The sequence below is a fragment of the Vulpes lagopus genome, chromosome 18 (genome assembly GCF_018345385.1).
Source record: "Vulpes lagopus strain Blue_001 chromosome 18, ASM1834538v1, whole genome shotgun sequence".
Taxonomy (NCBI): domain Eukaryota; kingdom Metazoa; phylum Chordata; class Mammalia; order Carnivora; family Canidae; genus Vulpes; species Vulpes lagopus.
In genome coordinates this window covers 24,971,207-24,980,578 of record NC_054841.1, presented here as the reverse complement: position 1 = coordinate 24,980,578, position 9,372 = coordinate 24,971,207, and positions in this window count along the sequence as shown.

Sequence of the window (9,372 nt, the reverse complement as noted above, 5' to 3'; positions counted from 1 at the left end):
TACAATCTCGGTTTCCCTTATGTTATCTATTTGATAGCTTCCCCTTAAGCTAAGAAATGTTCCATGAAATATGACAGCCATTTTGAGAGAGGCTTACCAACTTTTCTTCCCATCATCAGGGACTTTTCCAGATGTGTTTACCTGGCTTTCCAAAGTTGACATCACCTATACCCCTTCTACAATGTTAGGAACAACTGCAGCATATATTCTTCCCCACCATTTGTGTTTTGTTTGGAGCCCAATGACCCTGACCTTCTCTCCGTCCACCTCCAAGCCTCCAGCACCCTCTTGACTCAAGCAATCAGTTGGGGTGAGTTGGTTGGCCCTGCTCTGGCTGGCCCATGAAAGCCCATCTTTAGATGGCTATCTTCTGTGTGGTGGCCAGAGTAAAATAAAAGTTCTCAGTCTCATCAAGGAAAAAGAATCAGTATAGTAGCATTGCCCTCACATACAAGTGTAGCTTTCTGTGAGAACTTTCAAGTCCCTAATTTACTTTACCTAAAGATTGTCTATCTTACAAAGAAACTCAGTGCAAGGCACCTTTAAAATACCTAGATTTCCATTGCATAACGTAAGGCATATCCAGAGAGTGAATAACAGAATAATGTTAACTTTATTGTGGAATTCCTTAAACTGCAGCAACTGGTGGTACATCCTGACTTCAACAGAAATGAAATTAGGACCCCAGGCAGGACTTGCCTACATTGCCATTTAGAAGGAAAAAAAAAAAAGAGGGGATATCTCATGAGGAGGTGATGGAGCAGAGGAAGAGGTTATCTCGTGGCACCTGTTGGGTCTGACCTCAGTTCGTAGTCATTCCGTTGGCAAGATGAACACCTGGGGAAGTTTTCAGTGGCCACCAGACTAGCCAGGGTAGCCCAGGTTTTTCCTGGTTGGAATCAAGAGCCCAAACCAACAAATACTATTCATCAGACTCCATGTTAATTTCTGTAGCTAAGGTTTCATTTTGTTATACAGGTCCTATCTGACAGTTGTGGACTGTGGTTCTCAACAACAGCTAAGTTTGCAGAGTTATTGTGATGCTGTTCTAGACTGTTTTGTTCATGTGCTGCCCAGAGGCCAGGCTGAAAATCTGGGTAGTACTCTACACTCTAGTTCAGTTCTCAGACCACTTGCTTTTAATTTTGGTGACTTTCACATCTAGGTTGTTAGGATATCTGTTCAAGACTTCCTATTTGGATGTAAAGAATCCCTTTCTTCATCATCCTTATCTGAAATTTTCCTGCTCTTTGGCACTGTCTTTGGGTGGGGGGAGAGGGGTTGAAGGGGCCAGGGTGAGTCCAGCTTTCCCACTTGGTTTCTACTGTCTGCTCACCATCCCAGATACAGGTTTGAAGTACAAGTTCAGGCTTCTCACTTCCATGTAATTAGACTCAAATCATCTTTATATAATCAGGCTGCTTAGAGGACCAACCTTGATAGTTACTATTTGGGGGGACAAAAAAAAAACAAGGGGATCAGAGTTGTGGTAAGTGGTGGTACTGAAGGTCATGTCAGGGCAGTTCCAGGCTCTTCGATACTAGTGTGGAAATGTACAGCAAATGCAACACATGCCTGCCCACCAGCAGAGCACATCTGGAGGATGAGGCCAGTGTTCAGCATCAACCACTGAGAGTCACTGATGGATATGAGACTTTGTTGTCCTCTACATGCGAGGAATGATTGCAGAACCCAGAGAAGGCCAAGTGGCCAAACGGGGAGCCATCTTTAAATGTTCTGATTGATGCTTAAGGGCTGGATCTTCATAACCTCAGTCCTCTGGGTCCCTGCCACCTGTATCACGCCTGACTCCATTTGGTGGGGAAAATGGACTTGGGAAGAAGTTGGTTAATTATACCTGCTCAGGAATAGGGAGCCCACCCTAGGAGTTGTGAGCATGAGTGGGGCTTCGACTTTGGAGGGTCTCTGCAGCTCCAGGGGTGGGCCTCAAGCAGATGTGCTCGGGCACAGTCATGTGACCCTGAGGTTATAGAGCAAGTGGATCTTGGACAGTGCTGAGTCATATGTATACTAGTGAATCTAAGTCTAGAAGCCAGACACATCAACCTAGCACAGATCGGTGTGGTGTTGACTGCAGTATGGACATCATTTGCTTATCTGGGCCTGTTAGTCTACCAGGAGCTCCTCACTTGGTGTCAGCATGAGCATCTTCAGCTTCTAGCCAGAAAATCTACAATTTACTCTGTATGCATTGTTCCAAAATCAGATTGATCCCCAAGGCTGTCACCTGCTTGCAAAGGGTGTAGACCTTGTTCTGGGTAGTTCCAGATGATATTTCAGCAAGTGGAGTTGAAGGTTCAGCAACACTTTGGAATTGTATGGTAGGGAGTTCTTCAGAATGAAAGCATAATGACCAGGTAGCCATTTGTCCTGGAAACTATAGAAGGGATTATGGATTGAATATATCATTGAAAATAGAATACATTTTCGAAGCTTTTGTCAGAACTGGTGTCAGAACCAGGTCAGTAGACCAAGCCAACTTAGATTTGGGGATGGGGGGCGTTTGGTTTGGTTTGGGGGGGGGGTTGTCTTTTGTTTGGGGTTCTTTTTTTTTTTTTTTTTTTTTTTTTTTTTTAGCTCTTTGCAGAGAATTGGGTGGTGGCATGTTTGAACCAAATGTAAGAAAAGCCAGAGGGATCTGGACTGTTCCAGCATGGGCCAGTTTATCCGGGGTGATAGCGGGCTGGGCGAGCTGCTGAATAGGGCCCTTCCAGCTCTGAGTGTCTAGTTCTTATGAAACCAAAATGTTGACTACCTGCCTCTTTGCCCACGTGTGTTGACATGCTCATTTCCAAAGATGATGGTGCAGGTGACCTTTTCCATCGTGAGCCAGGAGAAGGTTAGGAGGCCTGAGGGTGGACCTTATGTCCCCCTTGCCCTCCACAGCCCCAGACATGGCACTTCCCCTGCAGACCCCATCTGGTCAGGCCCACAACTGCCCAGTGTACACTCATTCAGGCTTATACCAAATAGGGCATGTGCGGCTGGCAGCTGGCAGAGACAGCCCCATCCCTGCATTGGAGTTGGCAGAGAGAAGCAGCAATAAGCATTAGGTGAATGATTGAAAGTGCTGTTTGGCTCAGCAGCCTTCAGTCCACTTTCACGGCTTTCCAAGTTCCTGATGAGGCTACAAAAGCTCCATCCATAAAAGAAAGCCAATAATGTAAATAAATAGAACACTATGCCTCCGAGTGTGGTTTTAAGGGGGAGTATGATGAATGTGAAAGCACCCACAGGATGCGGTAGTCTGGTTTCTCTGTGCTTTGTCATTTTACTCAGATAGGAATTTTTGTTACTTAACTCTGTGCATAACTTATTTAATGTACTGTATAAATGAACCAAAACTGTTAAATATGTATTTAGTTTGTTCTACCTAAAAGTAGTCAATAAAAAGGCTATATTCCTTTTCTGACTCGAGCTGGAGTGGGACTGGCAGGGAAGGTGGTATACATACCACCATAAGAGGTCCTGTGGGCTAACTTCTGTGTACACTCCGCCTTCTTTTGTGGGGGGGGGGCCTCCAGCAGTTCTTGCCATGATCTAAAGAGCACCCAGGCTAGTGGAAGGCAGAGGTACTGCTAAGGAGCTAGTTTCAGCTCTAGGCCTCTGGGAAGCCAGTGAGGGGCCCAGGCCCAGTCAGGCTGGCTGCCCATTCTGGGTCTGCAGTCAAGGGCAGCAACAGCTTACAGACACTCCCGGTTCAATAGAACCACAGAAAGAAAAAGCCTCAAGCAGATGTAGTAGACTTGTAGGTACTTTTTTCTAATAGCTCGTATGTATTTCCTTAGAAATTTTTAACTTGTGAATATTCATTCCTGTTCCTTTACATTGATGTTAAGTCCTATGAGTTCACAGTTGCCTATACATTTATTTCCTTAGTGGTTGTATGATTTAATTGAGGCTATAATTTTCTTAACTCTTCACCTCCTCCCAGGTAATTGGACTGCTTTCAAGGTTTCCGTGTCTAACGTACTGAAGTGAACATCTTCCTTCACAGGATTTATTTCTTTGGGTTAATTTTCCGAGGTGGGAGTTCTAGAACTGAACATTTCTTGGATCCCTGGAGCATACGTTCAAACTGCTTTCCCTGAACACCCACTAGCTTGCAGTGCTTCCTGCAGACCCTGTGTTGTACTTAACAAGGCTCTGAGGTGTTCTAACCAGTTGTGACATGACCCAAATTGGTGCAGACACACCCATGCACACCTGTATGTATAGGGTCAGTTTCCTAGCCAGTGACCTGAGGACTCACTTCCCAAGGCCCTGGCCCCATCCTCACTCCTGTCACCTGCCCTAGACCTTTTTTTTCCCCTAAGATTTCACTTATTTGGAGAAAGAGAGCATGAGAGGCAAAGGGACAATGGGACTCCATGCTGAGTACGGAGGCAGATGTGGGACTTGATCACAGGACCCTGAGACCAACACAGGCGCCCCTGCCCTAGACCTCTTGTAAGCAGCCTTGCCCTAGAGGCTTCTTGGCACCACCAGCTTCACAGGCCCTCAAAATGCAAAGGGAGTGATCTCAGGTTGGGCTGTGGCCACGGACCCAGAAGGCAAGGTGGGGGCTCTGCTGTATGATCTTTCATGCAGATGGTGCCAACTGCCAGTCTTTTGGCAGCTGCCCAATGCTGCAGTCCACCACCTAGAACAATAACAGGATATCAGCCTTGTGACTGTCAGCCTAACAAAAGCACATTTGGTAGGCAAGTCAGCAATCCACAGTCTGCCTTAGTTCTGAAAAAAAAATCCTAGGGACTGAAGTGATAATACGATATAATACTAAGTTTGCTATAGAAATTGCAAGTGTGGGATGGTTGGGTGGCTGCCTTTGGCTCAAGTCGTGATCCCAGGATAGGGATAAAGTTCTGCATCAGGCTTCTGTGAAGAGCCTGCTTCACCCTCTGCCTATCTCTCTCTCTCTCTCTCCTCATGAATAGATAAATCTTTTAAAATAAACTGCAAGCCAATATATTTGCCATTACCATAAAAAACCTACAGGCTGGATAAATCCAATGAATATACTTTTAACTGAATTGCTGAGGTCACAGATGAGAAAGTATAGGAAATCCCTGAAGGCCAAGAAAAAATTAGAGTATAGTAAACCAAAACCTCAGAGGTGGTTGAACACAAAAGAAGAAACCTGTACCGCCACTGGTCAGAAGAAATTTCAAGAAATTGGAGTGTGAGGGATTAACTGCCTCTGGGGCACTATAAACCTGCAAAATAGAGAAGCAAATCTGAGACCTTTCCAGGAAGCCAGGTCACTCTGGCTTTGGCCTCAGCGAAAAGGAAAAGGGGGAAATCGGTCTGCAAAGGGAACTGAGCAGAAAACTCCGCCCTTTTGAAGAAGGAGAATCTGACTGAAGACTCAGGTCTGAGGTTCAGATTTTCATGCTCCTGAGGCTGAGGAATTAACATTTCTAGGCTTGCAGTACCTCCTGGCAGAAACAAAAATGCAAATCCTCTAAAGAAAAATCAAAATACCAAAAATAATGATCTATCCATTATAAAGTGTCCAAAAAAATGACTAAACATCCAAGGAAATGAGCCACTATGAGCAAGAGTCAGCAAGAACGGTAAACCATTGATTTAGACCCCTGGAACTTCTGATATTCTGATCACGTACAGAATGTAACTGAAACCACTAAAGCTGGTGCTGGAAAAAAACTAAGTAAACAGACTAAAGAACCAAGCAGATTTGAGAATCCAGCTCTGCGGAGGACAATCATTGAAATTGTCCATGCACTGCTGACCAGCATCGTAGCTGCATCTGAAAATGAGTGAAGCATGGACTATATGTATAGACAAGGTGATGGAAAATAGGAAAGAGCTGTTCCTTCTGTAAGGTAGGTTTCAAGTGGAGAGCCCTTTCAGATTTTACAAAGTGTGGAGTCAAGGCACCTACTGACCTGTTTTTCTCCCTATAAAGGGAAATAATTGGCCTGAGATGATGACACAATCTCAGAATGACCAAACACATCAACCTGAACTCTTGCTTGCCTGTGCTTGTTCCTTGCTGGTATTTCAGGGTCCTGAGTTGGATATACCCCCTCCTCGGCTGTGCCCCCTCCCTGGAGGGTTGGGGGAACCTAGAGACCCCACTCACCCACCCTGCCGCTGGGGCCCCAGGACAGCTTCATTGCCTGGTGCTGGGCGCCCTCTTGTGGAAAGAGCCAGACTTGGTCCCTCTAGTGCCTCCAGCCCGCAAGCCCAATTCCTCTCCAGGAACTTTTCCTTTCCCCTTTGCACTAACCTTTTCTGAAACTTCCTTTTTGCCCCGTGAGTTCAGCTAACATTATCTGGGTGCCTCCTAGGGAATTCCAGAAATGAAGAGGATTCACACCACCACCACCTACCTTCTGATGGCTGGGCCCTGGATGACCCATACCATCCACCCTCCACCTCTGTGCTCCCACAGCTCTTCCTTGCTGCCCCAGCTGCCATCCTGCAGCCCCAAGGTTTGGCTTCCTTCCGTCCTTATAGCTGTCACTGTCCTCCAGCCCCTGGGCTGGCTTCCATTACTAGAGGACACCCAAGATCTTCCTCAGCATTGTTCATGCTTGACAGCAGAACGCTGTGGGTGTCAGGGAGTAGATCCAGCTGTGTGACTTGGAGCAAGAGCTTGCTTCCTGAGCTTATTTCTCCGTCTGTAAATCGGGGATCCTAGTGATGCCTACACCATTGGGTTGTTGTGAGGTGAAATGTGATCGTGTGGGACTTACCCCAGCACAGGGCCTGGCACCCAGGAGGGCTTTGTAAACAGAAGCTGTTCTCATAGCCTGCTTCTCCCTCTGCCAGTATGTGATTTCCTTGAGGATTCATCTTTGTCTCAGTATCCCGCCTGGAGCGTGGTGTCTTACGTGTTTGTTTTGGGAATAATTTCCTGGGGGTAACTCGGTAAACCATGTGACTCTTGATCCCAGGGTTACGAGTTCAACCCCATAAGGTGTGTAGACCTTTTAAAAAGTATATATAATCATTTTCTAAAGGCCCACCTAATTCTCAGTCCCTCTGTTTTGACCCATCAGAGGCTGTGTATTTGTTGCCCTCCGACAGCTAGAGCCCCATGGTAGCCATTTAGACTGCATGCACCTGGCCTGGCACTGGGCCAGTCCCTAGGACATGTTTGAATGTGTGCAGGTGAGTCAGTGGCACAGGTGGGAGGAAAGTGAGGAGGCAGGTGCAGGGAGTGGGTGAGAGGGTTGGGGGTGGTAGCTGGTGGAAGGACCTAGGGGATCTCCCAGCATCAGTACCTGCCTGCCCTTGACCTGGGAGCTCTCTCACCAGCACCTCCCACAAAGCAGGTGCCCTGTGGCTGCTGAAATGAGCAGAAGAGCCACCCCAAACAGGGCATGGAGAGCAAGGACTGGAAAGGTGCCCCAGACCTGATGGCTTTGACCTGCTACTGCATTTCTGTGCTGGGCGGGGTGGGTGGGTGGGGAGCCTGGGGGAGGCCAAGAGGGAGTGACTGAGGCTGCACGTAGGCAAGCTCAGCTCCTGTGTTTCAGGGAGAGGAGGCTCACACACTGGCAGTGGGGCTGATTGCTAGGGGCCTTGAATACCAGAACTCAAACTTGATCTTGATGCTGAAAGCAGTGTGGTCTGTTCCCTTATGGGGGAAGGACTGTGGGGGGACAACTAGAGATGGGAAGCCCAATGAAGAGGCTGCCACAGTGTCCTAGGTCAGAGGTGATGGCGGCCACAATCTGGGGGTTAGGGTGACCACAAGATGGAGATGAAGGTGGCTTTCCAGAGCCAAGTGCACACAATGTAAAAGGCCTGGCGGCCTGGCCTTCTCGGTGCCCCTGCACCCCTGCTGAGAACTGCTGGCTCTGCCCCCACCCCCAGGGTACCCCTGACAGCTTCCTGGCTCCCCCCTACCTGCAAGACATCATGTGAACTCCCTGGGCCTGGCCACCTGGCTGCCTCCAAGCCCTTCCACCCCATGGCTCCACCTCCTGCTCCTTTTGTGTGCTGCACTCTCCCCACCCAGCCACGGCTCACAGCCTTCAGACACCCCTACTCATCCTTCAGCTGGATCTCAGGCCAACCCTGGCGACTGAGCTGACACCCTTCCACTTGCCACACCCCTCTCCCAGCACCTCCAAGCTTCTGTGAGGGAGGGTGGACACCACCCACTGTTATTTAAAAAAAAAAAAAAAAAAGTTAGCTTTCAGCTCCCAACTCCAGGGCAGGTTGGGGCAGGCAAGGGAACCTCAGGAGACAGTGCCTTAAGAGGTGTCAGCATCTTTGTTCAGTTACCAATGGGAAGATTATTTTAGTTTTGAGGGTTTGCTGTCGCTGTTTTTGTGGAGGAAACAGAACAGAAGCAACCAGAACACAGGGCAGAAAGCAGGATTATTTCCTCCCGGATGGGCTCCTCCTTTAACCAGGACACTGGAACCCACTCAAGCCTGCCCAGAGCTGTGTGGCACCGTGCTGGCTGCAGTTTCCAGGAACTGCCAGGAGACTGGGAAGAGGGGGGCAGGAGCACAGGCTGGCATGGGGCTGGCCAGGAAGCCACCGGGGACCCCTATGCTGGTTCTTTGGCCTGGGTGGCCTGGCCAGTGGGAGCAGCTGTGTCCCCCCTCAAGTCTGATCTCCTGCGGGGTCACTAGGGAAGACCCTGCCTAGAGTCCCAGACCAGGCTGTCCACCCTGAGCTGGTGTTGTCCTGGCACCACCAGGGCATTCAGGAACATTGGTGAACTGTCACTTAGCTCACTGGCCAGTCACCCCTGGCTTGAAACCTACCACGCTTCCTCAACAAGGAGCACCTCTGAGGCCAGGCCGCCTCCCCACCTCCGCCTCAGCCCTCAGTCCCCTAGCCCCAGCCTCAGCCCGCTGCTAGGCTTCCTTCAGTTCCGTGAGGCAAGCTCTCCTCACCACCAGCCCCCTCATGGGGCCAGAGCCTGATCACGTGTTTTCCTGCCTAAAAACTCCTGACCCGGACACCCTCCAGACTAGGTCAGAGGCCGTCCTGTCCTATGCCGTTGTGGTGCCATGTGCCTCCCATATAGAGCTGCAGAGGTCAGTCACCTCTCTCCATGCCTCCCAATCCCTTCTCCCCAGGTGGCTCCATTCTGCATCTGGTTCTGTCAGGTGACGGGAGGTGGGGGGGGGGGGTGACAAATCAGTCTGGAAGAGGCTGGGGGAGGAAGGTTCTGTCAGTGGACAGGACCTCCACAGACAGCCAGCCACACTATCTGGGACCCAAGAAGGCTCTATGTCCCCAACTGCAGATCACACCTTGTTGGCAAGGAGGGTGGTGGTGAAGCTAGGATAGCCACCCGATGTTCGGGGAGCTGAAAGCAGAGACCCAATCCAGTCCACTCCCTTTCCCAGGCAAAGA